At 39.6% G+C, this 20,149-nt stretch overlaps 1 pseudogene; it reads left to right on the top strand.

The window, feature by feature from the left end:
- The first annotated feature begins 8,517 nt into the window (after positions 1–8,517).
- LOC112445880 (large ribosomal subunit protein uL11-like) lies at positions 8,518–10,142 on the top strand (annotated as a pseudogene).
- Positions 10,143–20,149: the final 10,007 nt, after the last annotated feature.

Genomic DNA, 20,149 nt, shown 5'->3' with positions numbered 1-20,149 from the left:
ACTGATGCAGGTAAGCATAGGTGAATGACAGGCCCTCCTTATAAAGACAGACGCCGCAGTGCAGGCTGGTGATAAGGTAGGCCAGTTATTACCAATAATTAATCGCTAACCCAGACAATTGATGAGACTAAAGTGGGGTTACCCCTGCTCCCTAGAAGAGTTCTGAAATTTCAACTGTCCACCCCTCAAAACCCCGCACCCCTTCCCATCTTAAGAAGCAAGTTCGTGTGACGTTTGTCTTTGAAGTAACACTTCCAGCTTCATTTTGACCATTTAACTGCCTCACTGTCAAAAAGCAAGAGCTTACTCTCCGATTAGCTAGAATCATGGAGATCGCTTAATTCAATAAGCTGCGTCTGCACTTCCTGTTGTGGAATTTACAGAGTAGGATTTTAAGAAGGCTTGGGTCAAGAGGAGGTGAGTTAGGAAAAGTTCCGGCTCTGCCCTGGCCGCAAGGGTGAATCAGACCTGTCAAAGTAAACCAGCGCTTTACTGTCTTTAGAGACCCACTTTCCACTCCTAAAAGTTATTGAGGGCCCCCAAAAGCTTTTGTTTATGTGGGTTATATGTATTAACATTTACTATACTAAAATTAAAACTGAGAAATCTAAAAATATTTATCTAAAAAATAATTACATCTTGTCATAAATAGCACATTTTAATGGAAAATAACCATGTTTCCCCCCTAAAATAGTAGCAAGAGTGGTGTTACTTTAAAAATTCGCAAATATCTGTAATATCCAGCCTAATGGAAGAAAACTGGATTTTCAAATCTGCATTCAATCTGTTGCACTATTTCAGGTGGCCCCTGGAAAAAAACTCCATCGTACCCTCAGAATGGGAGTTTAAAACAAAAAAGGCAAATAACATTTTAGTATTATAACAAAATAGTTTTGACTTTGCAGACTCCCTGAAAGGGTCTTGGGTATCAGCTCTTAACACCCTCTCCCCTTCCTCAGATTAATGCTCTGAAAGCCACCAGTCTAGACAGGTCTTGCTTCTCTGTTCCCCCTTTGTCAGTGACTGTTTTAGGAACTAAATGTGTTGTATGAACGTAATGGGAAGGTGGGGAAAAGGGACTCCAGGGGGAGGGTTTTATTTCTGAGAGCCCATAAGTAGTTTTTTCCTTACTTCTTGCCTTGGCCATCTTCCAGTTACCAAGATATGTTTCAACCTATGGTGGCACATCCTGGAACAATGAGCAAAGAAAATATAGGAATAGTAACCTAGAACCAAAAGGTCACTAAGTGGCTAAGTTAACATACCCTGGCTCTGCATACCTCATGACTGCTCATGTATGACATAGTAAGTGGCCTGATGCCTAAGCCATTTTAGGTCAGGTATGCAGTTCCTTGGGGCTTCTCCGGTGGCTCAGAGGTAAAGAATCTCTGCAACGCAGGGGACGCAGGAAATACAGGTTCAATCCTTGGATTGGGAAGATCTGGAGGAAGGCATGGCAACCCCCTCCAGTATTCTTGCCTGGAGAACCCATGGACAGAGGAGCCTGGTGGGTTACAGTCCATAGGGTCACAAAGAATCAGACACGACTGAAGCTATTGAGCGATCATGGGATGCAATTTCTTGCAGCCAAGAAGATCCTGGCTAATGTACAGGATAAAGATTAAAGAGCTTGGCTGCAGCCTGAAAATGATCTAAGGACACTTTGGGCCCAGGGACAAAGGAATTGGGCCTAATAGGACTTTGCTCTAAAGGAAACAAAGGGGAAAGGCATGATCTGGAATGTTTCTTAATGTTTAACTGTGGTTACTTTCCCCTTTCCTGGTAAAATTAGGAGATTGATTATCAAGTGGTGTTGTTTTCCAAAAAACATGAAAACTTCCATCCCTGCTCCTCTGTAGTCTGTATCACAGTGGTCAGAATAATATGTCATGCCACTTTTCTGCTTTGTTTCCCTTCAGTCAGTGTTAAAGTCAAATTTCTTTCCATGGCTACAAGTTTCTTATCACTTGCCCTCCATCTCCTTATTTCTCTGACCTTGTAGCCTACAACTCTCTTAATCATTAGCTCCCCCAGTGCTCCTCATCCTTGCCGGGACTTTCCTACCTCAGAACCTTTGCACTGTTAAGTCAGTTTGAAGTTTCTTCTCCTTAACGTCTATATTACTTATCTCTGCCCTTTCAAATCTAACCAAAGTCACCTAATCTTTGTGAGGCCCAAACTAACAACAGTATTCAAAATTGGAACTCCACCCCTCCAGTTTCCTAAAGCTCTCTTACCTTGCTCTTATATAATCTTCAACCATAATACAGAGTTCACTTAGTTTTATTTGTTGTTTGTTCAGTACATCTCCCTTTACTAGAATATAAGCCCAGCAGGGACAGATTTTGTCTCATTGTTCACTGCTGTGTGTGTGCTCAGTCACGTCCAACTCTTTGTGACCCCATGAACTGTAGCCCACCAGGTTCCTCTGTCCCTGGAATTTTCCAGGCAAGACTACCAGAGTGGGTTGCCATTTCCTTTTCCAGAGGATCTTCCCGACCCAGGGATCAAACCTGAGTCTCACCTCCTGCATTGGCAGGAGGATTCTTTACTACCACTGAATTACCTGGGAAGCCTTCACTGATGTATGCCCAGTGCCTAAAACAATGCCTGGTACTTAGTGATTCAGATCAGATAAGATTAGATCAAGTCAAATCAGTCGCTTAGTCGTGTCCGACTCTTTGCGACCCCATGAATCGCAGCACGCCAGGCCTCCCTGTCCATCACCAACTCCCGGAGTTCACTGAGACTCACGGCCATCAAGTCAGTGATGCCATCCAGCCATCTCATCCTCTGTTGTCCCCTTCTCCTCTTGCCCCCAATCCCTCCCAGCATCAGAGTCTTTTCCGATGAGTCAACTCTTCGCATGAGGTGGCCAAAGTGCTCAATAATTATCTGTGAATAAATATAACTTTAAATGGATGTTTTTCATTTCAAATAAACCACCTTGGCCAAGTATATACATGTTCCTATGATGCTGCTTAAAAAGCAGCATCACATTTGTAGACACGGAATTTTTGAAAAGAATTATTTCTTTGAGAATAAATCTGATTTTTGGAATGGTCCAAAAGTTATTCAGAGCCAAATCTGATGAACACCTTCTGGAGTCATGTTAAAAATGCCAAAACCTGTGTTTTCCAACTAAGTTACTGCATTTGGGTGGATAGGGAAAGGTCAAAAAACAAAATGTGTTTGATTTTCTAAGACAGTAAAGTGACTGTGAACATAATTTCAAAGAGGAGTTCTAAAAATAACACTAGTAGCAAGTTGCAGGAAGAGTGTACATATATTTTAAGCTCTATATGTTTCAGTGTATGTGTGAGTGAATCTCTTCCAACATGTCTGGTCTGCAGATTTCCATTCTTGCCCTTACTTTTTTTTGCAAAACTGAAGATCAGATTCTCTCTGCTGCCCTCCCCTTCAATTAAGCATCTTTCATGGCCTTTCATAGTGTTTAGATAAAATTGACCTTCCTACCCAGATCTTGCATGATCTGACCCCTATACTCCTCTTGGAATGCCCACTTTGGTTTACTAAAGTGATATACTATATGTAGCGGCCCCCTTTTTTCTTGTCTGGCCCTTTGAACCTGCAGCTCAGTCTGCCAGAAGGTTCTTCCAACAAGAGTTCAACACTGTGACCTTTTTTCCATCATTGAGATCCCACTTCCATACATCCCGTGTCTGGTTTGTCTACTTATTTGCTTGCTGATTGTCTGTTTCCTCCCACTAGAATGTAAACCCCATGAAGGCAGGGACCTTGTTGATCATATTTGCCTCTGTAGCCCCAACCTCTTCAGGCCTTCGCTGGACGGTTGCTAACCATACTGTTAAAAGTGAAATTGCTTTACATTGTATTAACTCCTGTGATATATGAATTTTTATAAGTCTGTACTATTACAATTTTAAAATATTTTAATTTTGCTGAAATAAACAGGCTCTGATTTTTAACACATGTAATAAATTAATAATCCACTCCATATTTACTTATTTTTGTTCTTCAGAAACCAGTTTTTCAAATACCCCAGCAAGCATTCAGGTCACATTGCTTCTAATAACATGTATCTTCAAATCTGGATAATAATGGGCCAACTTATAAAGGCTTTCTGGTGTAATTCATACCATCTGGATTATTTCAATAGCAGCAACAGTTTTTGGATCTAGTGAGGAACATTGCTTGTCAGGGCCTGTGTACTATAACAGATGAGAAGAAGGGCTGAGTCACCTCTCCTTAATGCCCCCACTTTCATTATTTCTGTGCCCTGGCCAGAACTGTCTTTCGAGGGGTGACAGAGTGGAAAAACAAAGTCTCGCTGGATTCTGTACTAGGTACTTTCATATCTATAATCTCATTTTATTCACAAGATCAACTTAAGCTGTTTGTAATTAACTACAAAATACAGGACAAATTCCAAAGGTCCTGAGACTTCAGAGTCCTCACTGTGGGCTGGAGTGGTCAGGGAGTTCTCCATGGAGGAGAAGGAAAGGGACTAGGGCCTTGGGACAATCTGACTCTGCAAGCCTGACAGTAGACAGAGACCAGACCATTTTTAGGTCTGCTTCCTGGTCTAAAAGGTGGCCTTACTCTTAGCTGTGCTTGGCTCCTCTAGCCCCTGAGTGAGTCTCTGCATCATGCTGCATTTCCAAAGATGATTCATTTCTGGCCAATCCCATTGGATTTAAGCCAGTAATAGTTTAGCTCGAAACGAGTCCTATGCCATTTATAAAGTGCTGGCTGAGTTTGCAGAGAAAGCAGACCACTATAGTTCCCTCTTCTTCTCATCTCTACCCAGGTGAAGATTCTCAGAAAACTATCCATTATCCATCCTGCTGCTTGTCACTACCCTACCCCCATCCAGCACCCCCACCTCAGACAAACAGGACAGCAGACAAAATGCTTGATCATCTTCTAGGAATTTAACTCTTAGTGCTTTAGATTTTTGTCTGGTGTTCTGACAAAAATGTGGTGTTTTGCTCTATCATTTCTTTTGAAAGTGGATTTTTTTTTCCCATTTGTTAAGGGTTTTGTTGTTGTTGTTGTTGTTCATTTGTTTGTTTTTGAGCCTAGTGGTTTTTACCAAGCTCTAACTCCGATTTTCAACTTTCTGTTTGTCCTAAAATTGATTTATTAAGTTTAACATATGTCATGTAAAATTTGATTTTGCATAAGTCACTCCATCAGTTAATAAGGTGCTATCATAGAAAACTAATCAGGTACCAACCAGAGTAGTTCTCAAACACTGTATTTCCAAAAGAGAAGTATTTCCCTTAGGCAATGCAGTGGGTGCACATGCAAAACATACAAGCACAGAAACACTTCACACAGCTTACCTCGCTGACTACAGTGACCTCCAGACCTTCCTCCTATGGAGCAATTTGGCTCAGTCTACATTTCTATGCTTGCAAATTTTAAACACCGAGCATTGAGAGGACAACAAAAGAGACTCCAAGGAAGTAGGAAGACTATAAATGACCCAAAATGTCTTTTAGTTTTACTGAAATCTATTTAAAAACCACATAGCACAAAGATCCAGCCTGCACTTGAATAGTTGTGACATCATTCAACACCAAAGCACCCTTTTATTTCACATAGTCTTAGTTTTCCTGCTCTTATTTTAAAATTTCCTTAACTGTTTAATCAATACTTATTAAGTGATTACCATATAAGAGACTGAGAGATTTTAAGTCCCTGCTCACTACAAGAGGGCTTCCCTGGTGGCTCAGATGGTTAAGAATCTGCCTGCAATGCAGGAGACCCATGTTTGATCCCTGGATCAGGAAGATCCCCTGGAAGAGGAAATGGCAACCCACTTCTTGCCTGGAGAATCCCATGGACAGAGGAGCCTGGTGATCTACAGTCCATGGTGTTGCAAACAGTCAGACACGACTGAGCAACTAACAACTGCCTTCTTCTTTCACTACAAGAACTCTAAGTTTCCCAGGAAGACAGAGAGATCCATTGACACTTGAGTCTGACTGCCTGGACTGAAATACTGTCTAACCCACTTGGGTCCATGTTGACATCACTGAGCTCCCAAGTCCACCTGGGGTTTTCTTCCTCTGGGCATTTTGTTTAGTAAACAATAAATGCTTCATGGTCTACATCACTTCTAGTTAGGTTGTTTGATAATTGCAGCCAAATATAATACATTGAAAAAAGAACTTTCATGAAATGATCTGGGGTGTGATATTTCATTTTATTGGTACAAATATATTCAACTGCCATATGTGGAAATAGTCAAGTGAGCAAAAACATCAATGAAAAATTAAATATAGGAGTTATTTACAGAGGGCTGAATGAAATAATTAAAGAAGAAGTAGGAACATGTGGGACTGTGTCTTTGCTTTGAACTATAACTATGTATCTTGGATATAAACATTTTTCTAAATTTTATTTTTTTCTTTACTGATTTAACTAGGTTAGAAAAATTAAGACACATTGATAAATACAATTTTTCATGAAATAATTTGCTATTCTGAAAAGTTTAGGCTTCAGCTCAATGTCTTCTGGCTAGTCTTTATGTTATATACATATATTCCAACAAAAGTCATATGTAAATAATGTATTTAGAAATCAAGTCATAATCTAGATGTACTAGTGAGGCTAGATATTTAAAATTAAATCTATTTGCATAATGAATGACACTTTTGTAGGAAAAATAATCTCCTTATTATTCATCCAGTCTATAAGATTATATTTTAATATGTTGGATTTTCTTAAGAGAGTTCTATTTATCCTTACTTACTAAGCTCAGTTCGTTGGGTGTTTTTTTTTTTTCTTTTTTCTCTATTTTTTGGCCACAGCATTTGGCGTGGGGAATCCTAGTTCCCCAATAGAAATCGAACCCATGCACTCACTGTGTAATGACAGTATGGTGTCTTAACCACTGGACCATCAGGGAAGTCCCTTCACTTAACCTTATTTAAAACCCAGACTTTTGTGTACTACTTTAATGAAGAGTTTATGTGATATAAATCTCAGTACAGAAAACAGAGATGTTGCAATCAACAAAACAATTTTTAGCTTTTTATTCTGCAACTGCCAATGCAATTTTGTCTTAGTAATAAATTTCCATTTGATCTCATTATTTCTATTCACTAGGTAAAGTTTTGTTTCTATATTCTCAGTGAAGAAGAAATCGGAAATCTTGATCCCTGGTGGATTTTATTTTCTGTTTTGTAAAGCTCTATCAATGATGTCATCAAATAATTGTTCAAATTGAAATACATTGGAAGAGAATCCCCTGTATACAGAATAAAACACCCCATTAAAATTCAGAGTTGAAAAACTTAGCTATCAATTAAAATATGGTATTGATTTAAAGTAACTGCTTAAGGTTTACAATAGTGAGTGAATCTGCCTGTCCCTTTAAAAAGAAAAGCTATTGCATTCTGGTTGCTGAGCTCTCTTGGATTTATTTTATCTTAGCAGCTGTTCCTGAAGTCACTGTTATTCAAATGAGGGCTTTCAAGCTCTTTGTTGTGTTTTTTCATAACTTATGGTATATGCTATCAAACATAAAACTCAAATTTAGAATGGGGTGGAGGTGAGGATAATTAGAAATCCAGGAGAAATAAAGTAATACTGAAAAAAATCTCTAATTTTCATTTAACAAAGACTGTTGAGTATGATCTCCTGAAGCCCCAATGATAGTAGCAAGGCAAAACCCCTGAACCTCTAAGCACCAGAAGTTTGGATGGTATATTTAGTAATAGTGTATGTGTGGGGGAAGATATCCTAAATGGAAATAATGGGACTTTCTGTGGTTAAAAAAGATGGGGAAAGAGCACATCAAACACTTTTCTTGCCACTTCAAAATAAGCAAATCATAAAGTTTACCTAACATAGGCTATGCTTTGATCTAGAAAGAATAACTTTATACCTCATATACATTTTGTTTCTTTTATTTTTGTTGTTGTTGTTTTCTCAAGAGGTAGCATAAGCCTGCAAACTCTGAGCAAGGAACCTGGCTTTGCCTCATACTTGTGCTTTTCATTTAATTTACAAATCAAATGATTAGTTTTGCTAAGAGCAAAGCATATATGGAATTTTAATTTATTTAGGACTCAGTCATATGAAACTCATTTCTAGTCATGTATAATCATTTCCTAGTATGAATGTCAATGATTTATTGAGTAATTATTATTTGTCAAACAGTATTCTAAGTGCTTACATATTAATTCTTTGAATTCTCAGTATAACCGTATGAGGTAGGTATCATTATTGCCTTTATTTCTAAATTAGTAATTAAGAAAGCAGAGGTTAATTTGCTCAAGAATACCCTGCTAGGAAATTTCAGAATTAGGGTTTACAGAGCTCCTGTGTTAACCACCATGTCATACCCAGTATTTAGGACTGCCTTAACCTCTCGTTCACCAATCATTTTTGTTCAAATGCCTGCTGCCTAGTGAATAGAAATCTTCAAACCAGGATAACTGTATCCGCCCATGTGTATGAAGACTCTCCAGTAGTACAGAGCGTGGATAGTTTTAAGGGACTCAATTCCACATTCTTAACTTTCATTTCTTTTGTAAAAAATATTTATTTATCTGCTGCTCCAGGTCTGTGGGATGCGGATTCTAGGTCCCTGACCAGGAACTGAAGCCGGGACCCCTGCTTGGGAGCACAGAGTCTTAGCCACTGGACCACCAGGGAAGTCCCTCAGCTTTCATTCTTACACGTTCCTAAAATTTATGTGCTGAAAATATGCTTTCAATCGCTTTTCCATACCCCTCCCCCCCCCTTTTTTTTTTAACAATTTCCATTTTCCCATTTAACATAAGAAAGTCTTTCTTCTCACAAATTCCACGTCATACTGTGGTGCGTTGACTTCAGTTGCACAAAACATGGAAAATTAGAAGCCTGTGTGCGTGCTGAGAAAGGGAATGACTATGATGACTGGAGAACAAAAGTGTCAGCTGCTAGAGCACTAACAATAATTTAAATGGCTTTAGTTCAGATTTCAGCTGGAAGGAGGCTGAGGTGCAGTTTTCTTCAATCCTCTGCAATCCAGGTTTATCTGACACCAGCGGCCTCACCATGTCGCCTAAGTTAGACACTAAGGAGACATAGTTATATACCTGAGGGGCGCCCGTGGGGAAGTCTGTGCCACGTCTGTCCTGGCCCCCAAGCTCGGCCCCCTGGGTCTGTCTCCAAAAGAGGTTGGTGATAACATTGCAAAGGCGCTGGTGATTGGAAGGGTCTGAGGACTCCAGTGAAACCAATCGTTCAGAACAGACAGGCCCAGATTGAGGTGATACTTTCTGTGTCTATCCTGATCATCAGAGCCTCTAAGGAGCAACCAAAAGACAGAAAGAAGCAGAAAAATAGTAAGCACAGTGGAAACATCACTTTTGATGAGGTCATCCACATTGCCCAGCAGATGTAACACCAATCTTTAGCTACAGAATACTCTGGAACTATTAAAGAGATCCTGGGGACTGCCAGGTCTGTGGGGTCTGATGTGGATGGCAGTCATCCTCATGACATCATAATGAATGACAGGAGTGGTGTGGTGGAATGCCCAGCTGGTTAAGAGCTGCAAAGGAACAGAATTCAATAAAGGGTTATTTGACAACCAGTAGGAAGAAAAAATACTTTAAGGAACAGATCATCACATGGTTTTTGGCATATAGTTGAAAGCAGTTCAAGGAACTGAGTAACAGGGCTACAGCAAATCCCTTCAGCTCCCATCTACTTACTTCTGTGAATAAACTGCTTCAGCAGTTATAAGAACAGTATCAAACTCATGATTAGGGTTGGGGTGAAACTCAGTATTACTCTATAATACTCATTCCCAAATCCACTGGGGAAAAAAGCCCCTTCCATTTTGCTAACAGATATGTTTTATTTTTTGCTTAAAAATAGTTATCAATTTGTAATATAGCCATGTTTGATCAGCTCTGTACTGCTAACAATTTTAGTGACAACTCCATCCAGAGACAAAACTAGGACCTTAGAGTTAACAGAAAGCAAAATTATGTAAATATATAGTTGTAAAAAATGATGCAGTCATCAATACAAATTTTTCAAGTATGAAATATGCAATAAAATAGCAGTCTGTGGGAACAATGGAAATATGGAAATGAAAACATGAGTTCAAGAAGAAGGAACAATGTAAATTTTCTGGCTGTTTAAGAATAGCTAGGTCACATATATTTTAAATGAATAATGTTGGGTAAAAAAAGTACTATGAGATTTAGACTCTTTGGGGTAACTTTAAAAGAGTGAGCTAACAGCTTTATTTAAAAATATCATGAATTGCATGCAATATGCTGGAAATGATGTTCTGCAAATGTACATTGAAAAATTACAGGTGGCAACATAAAAATACAGGAAAGATGCAAATTTTTAAAAATTCTTTCAGGGAGGTATGTGAACAGAAAGTTTGAAGCCCACTAATCTTGAAGCCGCAAAAGATCTCCCCCTGGGTACTTAAAATTTGGTCCAAGTAATCATTAACAGTACCATTTTACATATTAAAAACATGGTTGCTGTGTAAAATAAAATACCTTTAGTCACTGCTCTTTGCCCTGGATTTTCAGCAAATGCTAGCAAATGAGAACTGAATATACCACTTTAAATTGTCACGGGTATTTTTCCTGTGCTAGTCTAGCATCTCTAAAGAGGGCTACTGTGTGTAACTATGTCCACCATACTGCGTATGTTTTAGGAAAACAATAAAACAAAACATAGCTTTTAAGATAAATGTGCCAGAAGATTTTCCTGTCATTTTTCTACCAATATAAGCCTAGTCTATGAGCTCCTTAGGCTAAATATTTTCCAAACCCAAATTTAGGACCCATGATCTGATATGTGAAAGTGTCCTTTAAACGGGCAGCTTACTGGAAATCAGATTTCCTGAAAATCCAGGGACTCAGATCAAAATAAGTAGGTATGATCCACAGCACATCTACTATTTCAAAGTGAAAGTCTTATAACTTTTTCTAGTACCAAACTTGGATTCTAGAAAGCATGGATTCTTATTTTATTCTGCTACTGATCCTCAATAAATCTTCTCTGGGCTTCATTTTCTTCATGTGTAAAAGAAGTGGGATTGCTTACTTATTTTTTGTTCCTTTTCTGTGCAGAAGATTTTTTTCCTTCAATTCATTCAACAAGCTTTTACTGAGCACCTGCCATGTACTAGATTCAAAGGTGAATGAGATAAAGTAAGTCCCTTCCCTCAAGGTGCTTCCAGGCTATGAGGACATTGAGACTGTTAATTTGTTTACAGATCATTACAACACAGACTGATAAATGCTGTAACAGAGGAGTGTGGAAAGGCATAGATAGCAATGGCTCAGTGGAGGAAAGTGTCAAGTTAATGAAGACTTCATGCAGAACCAAACTCTGAAATGTATCATTTGGTCCATCTCATGCTTTAAATTTTTTAAAATTTTCATTCCTTTTAGTTATTTTTCTTCTTTTAATTTATTTTTAATTGGAGGATAATTACAAAGTTGTGTTGGTTTCTGCCATACTACTAGAATTACCCAGAAGTATACATATGTCCCCTCTCCCTTGAGCCTCCCTCCCACCCCCTCATAAATTTCCTTTACTTTTGAAGATGTAACAATACATCCATATAATATAAAATTCAAAATGTATAAAAAGGCATGCTATGAAAAGTTTCCCTGTATCTTCCCTTCACCAGCCTAGTTTCTCTCCTCCAACACAATCAGGACTGCCAATTTCTTGTATATTCTTCCAAAGATTTTAATCGTGTCTTAAAAGAATGAGTGTAAGATAATCAAGTAAAAAAAAGACGGAGGGAGCATTGCGACAAAGGGAACAAGCAGAGCTTGTGGGGGAGTTGGGCCTTTGGGGCTGCAGGGCAGTGCTTTGAGGGCTCTTTCCACGTTAAGTTCGGATCTGATCATGAAGCATTAGGACAGCCACCCAGGCTGAGCAGAGATGGTGCCTGATTAAAATAATGATTTAGAAAGAGCACTCTGGCAGAAACGGGGAGAACAGATTGGAGAGAGGTGAGATGAATGAGGGAGACCAGTTAGGAGGCAATTGTAATAATCCAAGGAAGTACTGATGAGAAACTAAGGCAGGACAGAATCAGTCAGCATTGGAAAGGGGGCCAACATGGAGTTATTAAGGAAGAAGGATGAACAGCATTACTGGATCAATTGGATTCTGATGGATTTAATTCCTGTCTGTTTTCACCTAAGAATTGCCTGAGTCAAGTTCTAAGAATAATTAGACATAATTATACACACACGGAGAAGGCACTGGAGACCCACTCCTGTACTCTTGCCTGGAAAACCCCATGGGCAGAGGAGCCTGGTAGGCTGCAGTCCATGAAGTCACGAATAGTTGGACACGACTAGAGACTTCACTTTCACTTTTCAGTTTCATGCATTGGAGAAGGAAATGGCAACCCAATCCAGTGTTCTTGCCTGGAGAATCCCAGGGATGGGGGAGCCTGGTGGGCTGCCATCTATGGGGTTGCACAGAGTTGGACACGACTGACGTGACTTAGCAGCAGCAGCATACACACACACACACCCCCCCACTGAAGCAGTCACCAGGGTGCTCCATATTGTCTTAGATGTTAATCTCAGTGAGGTGGAGATGTCCAAGCTTCCCAGGTCAAATTTCATTCTTATCCCTGGGCTTTCCTGGTGGCTCACTGGTAAAGAATTCGCTTACCAATGCAGGTAGCCAGGAGTTTGATCCTTGGTCGTGGGAAGACCCCACGTGCTACGAGGCAACTAAGCCCATGTGCCAAAACTATTGAGCCTGTACTCTAGAGCCTGAGAACTGCAACTACTGAGCCCGTGTGCCGTAGAGCCTGTGCTCTGCAACAAGAAAAGCCACTGCAATGAGAAGACCGAGCACTGCAATTAGAGAGTAGCCCCTGCTCACCTCAACTAGAGAAAAAACGAAAAATCTTTGCAGCAACAAAGACCCAACACAGGCAAAAATTAAATAAATAATGAATTTATTTTTTTAAAAAAATTCTTACACTACTCTGTCATCAGAAAAATCCTCTGTAAACACACTCTCCTCTGAACAGCCCCTTCACTTTCTATTAATAATTCTGAGGGAAACCTGGTGTTCCCTGAGGATACTGTGTTCCCTGCAGCCCTCGTGAGTGGTGGCCAGTTTTCTTTGACCTCATGCACCACTGGGTGAGAAGGTGATCCAGGTGTTCCAAGACATTGTCTCTTTCTTGCCCTCCCCCAACAGCGTCACTGGACCTCATGCTCTGAAGCTCGCCTCCAGACCTCTTGCCGTGGTCTCCTCCTGTCCTCCTGGTCTTTCCCACACGTTCTTCAGAGATTTCAGCACCAGGATTACTGTCTGTCTCTCCCATTCTCCTGTCATTATTCTTGGTGATTTCAATATCCACACGGCTGGTACATCCAATCTCATGGACTCTATTCCTCAACCTCTTTACCTCCAGTGATCTTTTCTTCTGCCACTCCACTCCACCCAACAACCCCCACAGTTATCCTTGTCATTTTTAATAACTGCCTCCTCTCAATTATCTCAGTGTCGAGCGTTTTACTTCTACATCCAGCTCATGCCCTCAGCTCAAAAAATTCTTCCACTCTACCAGGCGCTTTGTTCATCTGACCCTATTGCCTTTTTGCTGTTTATTTCCATCCCTCAGGTCCTCATTCTCTCCTTACCTAGCTTAAATTTCATGGTCCTGCATTATAATTACTCCTTTAAATCCGCTGTTAACCTCTTCCAACCTTTTATTGCTTCCATTATATCATCCTTAAAAAAATCCCGACTGTAGGAATAGTCCTGTCTCTACCTTCTCTGTTTCTGCTCTTAAGAATCTAAATATACCTCAAGAAAAAAATTGATTATGCTGACATCAGACCTTAAGTTGACTCTTACTGCTGATTGTCGATTCTTTTGTATTTTCCTAGTCTATTTATTTGACTCTCCCAGGGCTATTTCTTTCACGAAACTTCATCACCTTCCCCTATTTCATTGACCATTACTCTCAGACAAATATAAGCAGCAACAGGAACTGTCACCATCCAACGCCCCTCCTTCTTGCATCTGTTCCCATATGCCATCTTTTCCTTCTTTTGCAGTGAGTGCGCTGTCCAGTCTCTGCCTACCATCCCCTTCACTGGTGCACTGGATTCCTGTCCCCGCTACTCCCATGGTTACCTCACTGTCTTCCTATACGTTCAATTTTTTTTTCTCTCTGTTGAATCATTCTCATTAATGAACAAACAACACTTTTAAAAACATTACCCCCTTGACTTCATATTTCCTCCAACTACCACCTCATTCTTTTGCTTCCCTTTACAGAAAAAATTCCTAAAAATAATTGTCTGTGCCCAGCATCTCCACATCTTTACCTCCCTCTTGAATCAGCCTTTAATCGGGCCTACATTCAGTCATGGGTGCAGGTAGCTCTTGAGCTACTTATTATGGCTTTTCACCAAAGAGAGATGAGAATTGGATGTATTCCAGAAAATTCTGAGAAGAGACTTTGTTTCAGCTTGGTTGATGTGCCTACTCCTTGAACCAATCACTGTGTTATGAGAAATGTGGTCACATAGCTTAGTCTAGATCATAGACTAACATATTCTGCCAGAGGCAGAGTTACCATGATTGGCAGTTCCAGTGGAACCACACGGAGTAAATGAGGAGCAGTTAAGGAGTGGTGCTCTTACCAAAGAGAAAGGGACGCAGGATAAACATAAAAAACAGATACCCTAATAAAGTTCCAAAGGTGGAATAGGAACCTGGAACTGGGTGGCAGACAAATCCTAGAAGGATGACTGCAGTATAATTTAGATCACCGTTTATTCCATAACAAAGCAGAGTGGGTGAAATAAATTTCAATAAATTTCATGCCTTATCTGATTATTTGAGCTTCCTTGCTGGCTCAGTGGCAAAGAATCTGCCTGCCGGTGCAGGAGATGAGGGTTTCATCCCCAAATAGGGAACATCCCCTGGAGTAGGAAATGGCAACCCATTCCAGGATTCTTGTCTGGAAAATCCCATGGACAGAGGAGCTGGTGGGTTACAGTCCGTAGGGTCACAAAAGAGTCCAACACAAGTTAAAGATTAAACAACAATCCAACCATCTATAAAATATAAATAATAAAAATAATTTAAAAAGTACTTTTCTAAAATAATATTAGGCAAAGTCTCTATAAAGCAAAACTTAGAAAAAGAATCTAGCCGTTGTTGCAAACTGGCAACACATCCAAATCAGAGCAAGACAATAATTTCTACTGATCATTGTCATAAGAAATAAAGTTTTAAGTTCAGCACACTTTAAATTTAGCACACTTCTTGCAAACCCAGAGTAGGAAATAAAAAACACGAACACATTCTAAAATATTCAAACAAAAATAGCCTTAAGAAAAAAAAATAAGCGTTTGAAGTTATATGTGTACAGAAAGTTTTGCTATCTCATTTGTTTAGTGTAATAACTGTTGACAAAATGCCTTTTGTCTCAACTATATAAAACAAAACAAAACAAACGAAATAAAATAGGAAAAAAAAACACCTGCTGGAGATTTTGAGACACTAAAGTTCTCAGAACTGCTGTTCGCATTTATGTAATATGATGAACTATTTATAATCCCAGCATTTTCAGAATTCAACATATTTAAATGTTGCTACCTGATTTTACAAGCCAAGAGATTTAAAGCTAGAACTGCAAGCAATATGGATAGAATAGTCAAACCCAGACCAGATGGCTCTTTAATGCTTTTTAAGTAGGCTGGTGGTAACATCGTGTTATCTGAGGACCCAAAATAGCTCTTCAAAAATCTCTCTCTTATCTAAGAGACTTGGTGCCTGAAACCCCACCTTTAGCAATTGGGGAAGGTTAGAGGATATATCCTGGAGGAGGGCATGGCAACCCACTCCAGTGTTCTTGCCTGGAGAATGAATCCCCATGGACAGAGGAGACTGGCAGACTGCAAGTCCATGGGGTCACAAAGAGTCGGACACAACTGAGTGACTAAGCTCACATGCAGCCTCCTGTACTTAGTTGCTCAGTCATGTCCGACTCTTTTCGACCCCATGGACTGTCTCCCACCAGTCAACTCTGTCCATGGGGATTCTCCAGCCAAGAATACTGGAGTGCGTTGCCATGCCCTCCCCCAGGGGATCTTCCCGAACCCAGTTCTCCCGCATTGCAGGTGGATTCTTTACCATCTGAGCCACCAGGGAAGCCCTAAAGTTATATTATTATGCCCCTCCTCCCAAGCTTTCTGATCCAATCTTTAAAGGCCTGGGGGCATGCTGATTTTCAATTGTAGAGCAAATTTCATCATCTTTTCACAAGGGTTTTAGACTGAGTGACAACCTTCTGATGTCCCTGTGGGTCTAGCAATATTCACCAATTTCTACTTCTGATTACATCAATATTTTCCTTCCAAAAGCTGACATTCACACTCAAAATGTGCTCCAGTAATATGGTTCTGGGTTTTTACTTCTTCAAGCTTCTTTCTGCTTGCAAATTTATTTGTTAGAAACTAGAACTTAGATGCAATAAAAATAACTGTACTCTCCAGAAAGATAAAATAGATCTGAAGCTACATGCAACAGGGAAGTATTTATAACAAAGTCAGTTTACAGGAATTATTCATAACAAAGATAGTTTAAAGATGTATTTAGCTGAGTAGCATATATCTGCCTTAGGTAATAGTTGGGAGAGGCTTTTAAGTTCTTTAAAGAGTTTTGAAGCCAAATGAGTGGTAGAAGTCAATGCTACTATCACCCAAAAGGCCAAAGCTAAAAAAACAATCATGGTACCATTGAGCATTCACTCACAGGAGCTTCCAGTTTATCAGGTGATGTATGGTTTATCTGATTAATACTCTCCAACAACCTGCTCTGAATACAGCACCACACCCTCCCTCTTTGTTTGCAAGAGTTCTTAGCTGTGAGTGAATCGAATGCTGGCTAGAATCAAGCCCACCTTCTCCCAGGGGAGAGTCCACTGTCTGTCTTCTCTACAGAGGCCTGAATAGAAATAAATCAACCATTCAATATGCCTACTCAGTTGAAAGCCTATTCCCTGAGGGCTGACCTCAATCCCACAGTGAATGGGGAACCGATTAGCATATCACGGATCCCAGAGTACCAGGCATTGTCTGGTAAACAAAAAGAAATTAGAAACACAGGAGTGGGACACAAAAGCAGAGACAAATTAATGCTCTATGTGTGTTAATGTTTATCTTTGCTTAAATAAAGATTTTTGAGACAAGTGGTCAGCCATCTGTAAATAAATGTCTAGTTAGATGGTGGGGTGGAGGCAGTATTGTTCATTCAATAGAACACTCAAGATTTAGATTTCACAGGTGAGCTTTAGAATCATTAAAAATAAAGATGACTTCCTCCTGCCATTAAACTCTTATTACCTATTGGTTTTGCTTTTAGTTAGGGCTCTATTAAATTGTATTTATATGTTTAGCTGTTTACTCTGTTAAACAGACAAAAAAATGAGACGACAGGAATCAACAGTGGTTAGCGGAACAAGCTAAATGATTAGATGAAGGTCAGCAAAGCTCAGAACGTGGAAAAGTCTACAGGATAGATGACATGTATTTTCCAATAAATAAAATACAAGAAAAAGTAAAAAAAGAGGAAAGAGAAATCTATAAAAGAGACATAAGAGACATATTGACCTCATGCAATGTGTGGACCTTGTTTGGATCTTGCCGTAAATACATAAATGTTTAAAACATTATGAGACAATTGAGGATATTTGAATACTGGACATTTGATTAAATAAAGCCTTTATACTGAATATACATAGTTATACTGAATATATATAGTTAAAATGATATGATGTCTAGGATTTGTTTTGAAATATGCAAGGTTATTGATTGTCCATGGTTAATAATTCAGGTTGAGAGATAGATACATGGAGATTCTTTATATTGCCATCTCTTCTTTTTATGTTTGACATTATCCATAATAAAACTTTTTTTTAAATCAGCAAGATATGAATAATAAAACAGAAACTATTCTTGTTAGAAATACACTACAGTACTTCTACATGTTCTTATTTAAGGACACTGTAAAAGTCCAATCAAAGTTCATAAACATATAAGCTCTTTTGTGAATGAATAAGCATAAAACACTTGAAATGCTGCTATATACACTACATGATAAGTGTTCAATAATTGTGTTAAAGGTAGTAGGTCTAAATCTTGGCTTGTAAATGCAAGCATTTAAGAAAGAACATATTTTTCTATAGCAGAATAAATCTCTTTTTCAATTCCACTTTCTACCTAGGGTGGTAGAAAAACAAATTATCAGTCAACTGTAAGATCTGCCCAAATTTTCACCTGTATTTTACCTAAATTGCAGAGGCATCTATAGAACCAGGTGCTGGAGTCGGGGGCATGGGGTGGGGGTAGGGGGAGTTTGTCTGAACCTTTACATCTTCTGTTCACACTTAGCATTTTCTGAGACATCCACCATTGCACAGGACTCTCCATCCTTGGGCTGGGTGGATCTCTAATCTTCTACCAGGCCATTCTAAGTTCTTGGAACTCATACTGCTGCTCACCACAATGGGCCGTCCTTGAGACTCTCCAAGGCCATTTTGCTTGGGGTTTACCTACTTTCTGAGGCTCTACCTGGGAGACCAGACACCGATCTCTTCTTTTGAACCTCACAAACCTAGTTGGGGTCTTGCCCAGTTTCATTGTCCTCTACTGTACCCCAGTCCAGACGGAGCCTAGGGAGCTGGTGCAGGGCCCCCTTTTCTCAGGACCCATTAAAACAATTTCTCTATCATTTCCATTCAACACAGCCTTCGTCTGCAGCCTGGGAAGCACTTGCTTTTTATCAGCTGTATTCCCTTACATAATTTTTTGGGCTCAAGTGCTGGAAAGGTGTGTTTTTCCTACTTTCTCCTATCATATTCCCTCTCTGAAGCAATGCTTGGAGAGAGAGTTAACTGATTACAGAGAGAAAGGAAATAGTGACGGGGGAATGTGTCCATAAGTATTTCAATTATTTTTCTTTCCATTCCAACAATGCATGAATGGAAAAAGTACACAGCTGAGTTCCTTAACCTTTTCAAAGTCCCATAATGAGTTAAGACAGCCTTGGCTATGATTCAGAACATCCAGAATGAGAATCAGATTGGGTGGGCGCCCTTGACTCAGTCCCCAAAAGAACAAATGAACTCTCCAAAGTGGGCTTACAGGTTCAAAAGAGATTCACCCCTTCAATGTTTTCCAAAAATCTATCCCAAGAGAACTAGTGAAAGCTAACAAGCTCAGACCCAGAGAAATGTGGCCAGATAGCATCCACCAATTGTTGCACTTCAAATCTAGGATGAAGGTTCAAGTTTGCAGGAAAATCTTTTTTTTTTTGCTAACAAAAGAGAAGCTAGGAAAAGTAAAATTTGTGTTTTCAGTCCTGAGTCGTCCCCTCCCACTGTACATTTGGAAATCATGCCAGGCTGGTGGTTTCACTTATTCACCTAACTGTTCAGGCATTCAGTAAACACGTGTATCATTGTGCCAGGCACTGTGCTAGGAACCCATTCGCAACTAAGACTGAGGCCATTGGAAGATCACGTATCTTCAATATGTATTGGGTTTTGTTTCCTGATCCAAATTGACCAATCCGTGGAAATGAATTTGAATAAAACATTAAGCCAATGTTCTGGCCAGAAACATCAGTTATTATGGGCTAAGGAATGTGTAGTTAGGACATGTGTGACTAAGGATGAAAAACACTAACAGTGGCTTTCAGCTGAACGGAAGGGACTAGAATGAAAAGGCCCTTTATTAGCAGCGTGATGGGAGTGCATTGTGCATCTGACTGTCAGGTTAAATGCCGCTGCGTTATTACTGGTCTAATGAATTTTAAAAGTATCATTCTAACGCAAATCCGGTGAGCAACAAAGATAAAGAAATTCTGCAACCACAGCTGAAAACATTGCCACCTCCAGGGAAGTTTATAAACCAGCCTACACTCAGGCTGGATTATGCTTGGGCCCATTAACCACTCACTCCTCAAAACAAACATCTCTTTGAACCCAAGTTAAGGGCCAAGAGAAAAAGCACTAATTGTAATCTAACAGTTGAGGGACCAGAAGGTCATGTATTCATTCCCCTTACTTCACAGCCTCACATATTCCCAGAATTTCCAGCTCACTGAAAGAAATTAATCACTT

The sequence above is a fragment of the Bos taurus genome, chromosome 3 (genome assembly GCF_002263795.3).
Source record: "Bos taurus isolate L1 Dominette 01449 registration number 42190680 breed Hereford chromosome 3, ARS-UCD2.0, whole genome shotgun sequence".
Taxonomy (NCBI): Eukaryota; Metazoa; Chordata; class Mammalia; order Artiodactyla; family Bovidae; genus Bos; species Bos taurus.
The sequence above is the reverse complement of the archived record's forward strand: the minus strand, read 5'-3'. Positions and strand labels throughout refer to the sequence as shown.